The 6000-nt window shown below is 40.8% G+C and overlaps 1 pseudogene; it reads right to left on the reverse strand.

The window, feature by feature from the left end:
• Positions 1–4828: 4828 nt before the first annotated feature.
• LOC139451919 (uncharacterized) lies at positions 4829–6000 on the reverse strand (annotated as a pseudogene).

The raw sequence follows: 6000 nt of genomic DNA on the forward strand, positions 1-6000 counted from the left end.
CAATGTTTTCTGAATGAACAATCGCTTTTTTCTCGGGTAATGTTTCGACATAAAGTTGAACATATAAAAATACTTTAATGAAACACCGATACATTCGAGGGAAAACATCGCGTTGTCTGCTCGATGAAGGTCCCGAAAGACATATCGCTTTCAAGGAGAAGCTTTCAATTTTGGAGTAGCGTCCCTTGAATGAAAAACATTCCGAAATGTTACCTAAATGTTGGGAAATCCGACGGCGACATTTCATTGCCAACATGGAGCCAACGTCTAAATGCCATCTGGGGAGCGGTCCCTCTGTACTTCTGGCGATCATGAGGTAGAACTGTTGTTGACCTCTGTCTCGAATATATCTTAATTGTTGTTTTTTTCCATCTTAAAATACGTTTTAGGTCATACACAGGACTGGATTTCTAAGTAAATAACGATCTGCAACGATCCATTAGGTCGCCTCTTGTGACTTTGTATAGTATGGTCCTGTATTAGAAGAGAAGGATCCGAGATATTCGATATTTCGAATTTCACATCGACAAAGGACAAAAGGTTATTGGCAATTTAATCTCCATGCACCATTGTCCCCTCGCGACTATTTTATCAAGTTGGTACAGTCTTTGCGCAAACGGGCATAGCGAAATGAATTGCTAACTGAAGTAGTTATAGTCATACGCGCATTCTGATCAGTTTAGATTACGGACTGGTTAGCCGAAATTGCTTAGGCAGAAGGCGATCCCTTAAACGCTGAAAACAACAACCTTAAGTGTATGAAAGACGGTCTTACAGACATCGTCATTGTTTGAAAGTTACACTGTCGTCCCAAGTGACACACACACAACGTGTCCGGGCATCTTGTGTTGGGAGATTAACAGGAGGTAATCTGCTTCCCATCCATATAATTGCCAAGAGCACACCAATCCGAGGCTGCTTATTGTCAAACTCGAATGCGAGTTCTTGGTTAATTGTTCAAATAGGATTAATTTGTGATTACAGAAACATATGTAGTCCTTTAGTGTAGTGATAGTAAACATGTTGATGTTGATGCACGTATATATGTAGCCTACGCTTCAGACCAGAATCACCTCCTCAACTATAGTCAACAGAAGGATGAAGGTAAACAGAAACACGTTTTGTCCTTACAGAATCTTCCTCAGTAATTTCGACTCAGGAAATTGACGATAATAATGAGAATCAAAGTCTATTATTGTCAACGGGGACATTAACTCAGATTGAAGAGGAAAAATACGTTGAGTCGAAAACTTCTTTAGTCTTTAATTAGGCCATCAAACAAACAAATACAATTACTAATAAAAATATGTCGAGCGGAGATACCAACTGAACTACTACAAATCAAGTCCAGCAAGCAGACGTATCCTATTCGCGGCTGTACATACAGGTGCTGTCGGAATACCAGACTAATCTGGTAAACGAGATAAAAAAAAGAAGTTAAACGAGACTTACCTGTAAGTTGAAGGTTGACTGTGGTTCTATCAGCTAATCTGATTGCAATGCGTATTCGCGAGTCAGACTTTAAAGTATGAGTGTGTATCAGAAATATTACTTATACCCAGAAAAAGGGTGGGAATCCACGGGAGGGCATGTAATCCCTCCATTACTTAAGATTAGCTGATAGAACCAAAGTCAACCTTCAACTTACAGGTAAGTCTCGTTTAACTTCTAGATTCTATCAGCTTATCACATAATGTTCGAGATTCCATGAGATTTTAAAGACTGATATACACTCGTATGAGCTGGGAATACACCATAAGTGGAAACCTTTATTCCAAATATGAAATAAGAATGGCAATGTTCAAAAGAGTTTTTATTGTTAAATGTATTGTTCTCAAATACAATGAGAGTGAAGGTAGCTACCCTTGACAATATAACCACCATAAGTCGCACATAAGCATTGTGTACACTGTCTTAAAAGAACATTGCATTGACTGACAAGTCCTGCAGGCTTTTCCAATCAAGCAATATTTACTCAATCACACTGCCCAACACTCCTGATTCAAACAAACCTCTGTCCCTTACAATAGGCTTGTGATAGAATGTGGCAAATGTTCTCTCTGATGACCAATCAGCCTTTTCCAAAATGTTTGAAATGGGTACAGATGCACACCTCGCTGCAGAGGTGGAGGCAGCACGAACACTATGGGCTTTAAATACCTGAATATCCACCCAGACTTATGAAGTCCGAGTTTTGTCCATCTCGACAGTGTGTCTCTTGACACTGCATTGTGAGGCCTAATGTAAGTTATAAATAGTTGTGTAACCGATCCTCTGATGCTCTCAGTTCTGCTGAGGTAACACTTCAAAGTGTTCAGGGGGCAAAGTGACTCGTCATGAGAATAGGCCCTGACTTCAACTGGTTTAGGTAATCTACCTGGTCTAGACTGCTTGACTAATTTATCAATATGAAATGTAAACAAAGTATCAACCTGACTCCTTGTCATATCTAACAAGTGTAAGGTCTGAAATATCTGGGCAGACTCTAATGAAAGCAACATTACTAACTTGATAGTGAAATCCTTTAAAGATAAATCTTTCAGCGGTGTTAGCTTCTGAACAAAACGCAAAACATCTGTCACACTCCACATCTCTGTTTGACGTGGTTTTGGTGGCAACATCTCGAAAACACCCTTCAGAAACCGACACACTGCAGGGTGTGATCCACAAGGTCTATTGTCCAAATCAATATATGTTGATAACGCACATCTTGCTGTGTGTATAGAACTGTAACCAAGTTTTTGGTTCAATAAACACATAAAAAAGGCCAACACCTGGCCTAGATGTGATCTAGTAAAATCAATTTCCCTTTCACAACAAAAGAGTCTCCATTTCCAGATATATGTAGCGTACTGCTTCCTGGTGCCGGAACGCCACGAACTGATGATGACACTGGTTGCATCTGAAGAAATGCCTCTGTCTGCCTCAGTAGGAAAGCTGTCAAATTCAGTCTCTTTCCTAGCGGGTGAACCTTCCCGTCCAGTGACGTAACCCCAGTCTTCCCTTTGGGCAACTTGACAGGCCTTCAACAGATCATTTTGATTAACTGCGAAAACCATGACTGGGTTGACCATAGTGGAGCAATAACAAGAGCATCTGCCTTATCTGACTGTATTTTCTGCAAGCACGTAGACAAGAGACAAAAAGGTGAGAAGCAATAAATTAGCTCTTTTGACCATGACAAACTGAAAGCATCTACAGCTTCGACTTCAGGCTCTGGCCGCCAACTGACAAAACGTGAAAGCTTCGTGTTTAAACATGAAGCAAACATATCTATGGCTGGATTCACAACAAAGTGTTCAAGGATTTTTTAAAACACAGTTTTGTCCAAAGACCACTCAGTTCACTCAGAAAAATTTCTTGACGCTCTGTCAGCTTCAACATTTGTCAGTCCCGGCACATGAGCCACTGTCACCCACACACTATGTTCTATACACCAGAACCAAATTTCCCTTGCAAGATCATTACAAACTTAAGATTTTGTACCTCCCATAGCTTTTAAGTAAGCCACTGCTGTAGTATTATCTCATAAAATGTGGACATGTTTTCCTTGAAATGACTCAGTCAGGGAGAAAGCTTGAAGGGCTAGACAGACAGCTTTCATTTCCAAGGCATTGATATGGAGTTGCTTCTCCTGGAATGACCAACGCCCTCCTATAGACTTCTTGTTATTACAAGCCCCCCATCCTAATAGACTAGCATCAGTACTAATTTCCATATCTGGCTCGGAGGAAGTTGTAATGTGTTTCTCAGCACCCATGACATTGTCCTTCCACCATTTTATTTCCTGCTTAGCATCCTCTGATAATACCATCATCGCAACAAAGTCACCATAATTATCTTGAAGTGACTCCGTTTTTTCCCTATCTAGTTGTCTGTAGTGCAGTGGTCCGAAAATGACAGCATGGAATGTGCTAACAAATAGACCTAGCAACAGAGCCACTGTCCTTACAGAACATTGTTGCTGAGTCAAAACTAAATTACATTTAGTTTGGATAGCCTGAACTTTGTCATCTGGTAAAGCCAGTGTCATTTTCTCTGAGTCAATGTGGAAACCAAGAAATTTTATTCTAGTAATCAATTAACTGTAAAGCCAAGTGAACTAAAGACTCTTGATAGTTCACATACCGAAACTGAACAGTTTTCTTTTTCTGTTGCTTGAGTGAAAGAATCGTCAATATATCCGAGGCACTGATTACCTTGACACATGAGATAGGAATAGACTGGTTTCAGTATCTTAGTGAATACACGAGGGGCACAAGCTAAGCCATTGGGCATACGTGTAAATTGATAGAGACCATTTCCCCATCTAAATCTGAGATACTTTCTGTGTGGCAACATGGACATTTACTGAATAGTAGGCATTTGTCAAATCTATGGATGAGTGATCATGTCCAACACATTCTGCAAGCTTTCCATTTTAAAGTGGTGATGTTGAACATATTTATTGAGCTGTTTCAAATTTAATATTAGTCTGTATTTTCCACTACTCTTCTTTCTGATAAAAATATTTGAAACAAACTGATCAGCAGTCTCCTCTGCTGGTTCAATAACAGTTTGTTGGAGTAAGATTTGAACTGCTTCACTAATGATAGCACTTTCTTGTAGATTAAATCTAATTTGATGAGGTTCAAACAATTGTTTTGGCTTTTCAATAAAGTCAATTCTGAGACCCTCTATGACATTCAATATAAAAGGATCCTTTTTAGTTTCTCACACTCATGTAAACATGAAGATAATTGAGCAGCCATAAAATCAACATTTGAGCAGTCAGACATAGCAGGGTACTCACCTACCTGGCTATCATCTGTTGTCTGTGTACAGCCATCTATTGCTTGGCCGACTTCCCCCCTCCTCTTTTTTCGGAGAACTTGTTCCAGCGGCCTCTGTCGTTCCCTAAAAAAGGCGTACCATAGAAATATCTGCCTCTGCCTCGGACTCTCGCCAATCTGTTACCACCATATGGATAGGGTTGATATATGCCAACCACGGCCTCTTCCATGTCCATAGCTAGTAGCCTTGTGACCAAGTCGAGTTGATATAGCAATGTCTTTCAAGTGTTTGGCCGTAATCTGAACTTGTCGAAAGCACTTGGGGTACACAGTGCACGATGGTGATCATTCAACTGTGGTTTTATCAGTTCCTTCCTCTTGAGGTTCAATTCTCTATGGACATAAGCCGACATCGTAAATGAGTCACTCAACTTGGAAACAATATCTCTGAACAAAGTGGCTGGCACCTCTTGCTTGTGAGCAATTAAACTGTTCAGTGTATTTGTCAGCGCTATGGTCGACTTTATCATTCGACTCTGGACATGCTGCATTTTTACGTCCATCGAACATGTGTCAGATTGCAGGGAAGCCCATACTAGCTTGTTAACTTCGGGCGTGTTCAAATCCGAAAAGTTAGCTGGCTTTTTCAAGTCTTTTAGTTTCTGTGCGATGACCGCGTCATCAAACTTGGTAGTGAATACCTGATGAACCAATTCAGCCAGTTTGGTGTCAATTGGGTCCCCATCAGTCGTTGTTATCGGCAGAGTTTCTCTGATGAGGTTTACAACTTCTAAACCGGAAGGATCGGCACTGATTTCGCATGCACGACTTCCTCACCACTAAGTAGTTCTGTTGCTATGTCAACAGTCTCCGTTTCGTAGATTTTCGCAGTATGTGCCTGATTTGGCGGAATATAATCATCATCATCATCCTCTTAAATAAAATTCTGCTCATCATCGTCAGCGTAATCTTGTGTAAGGGTGTCAAGTCTGCCTTCAAAATGAGACATTCTCTTTTCCATGCGTTCGTTCATCTTGCGAAATTCGTCAAGCAAAGTCCCAGCAGTATCGGGCGCATGATGATGAGGGGAAGTATGATCTGCTTGAGAAGTGGCAGAAGCCTTCGATGTTGACGGTTTAGGGGATTTAGTGGCTTTTTGTTTCCCTTTAGAGGATTTAGGCACACCCGCGTCGACAGGACGGGGACTTTTCAACACGGCCTCAGCCAT

This window comes from Haliotis cracherodii, unplaced genomic scaffold (assembly GCF_022045235.1).
Source record: "Haliotis cracherodii isolate W230 unplaced genomic scaffold, xgHalCrac1.p SCAF_9, whole genome shotgun sequence".
NCBI lineage: Eukaryota > Metazoa > Mollusca > Gastropoda > Lepetellida > Haliotidae > Haliotis > Haliotis cracherodii.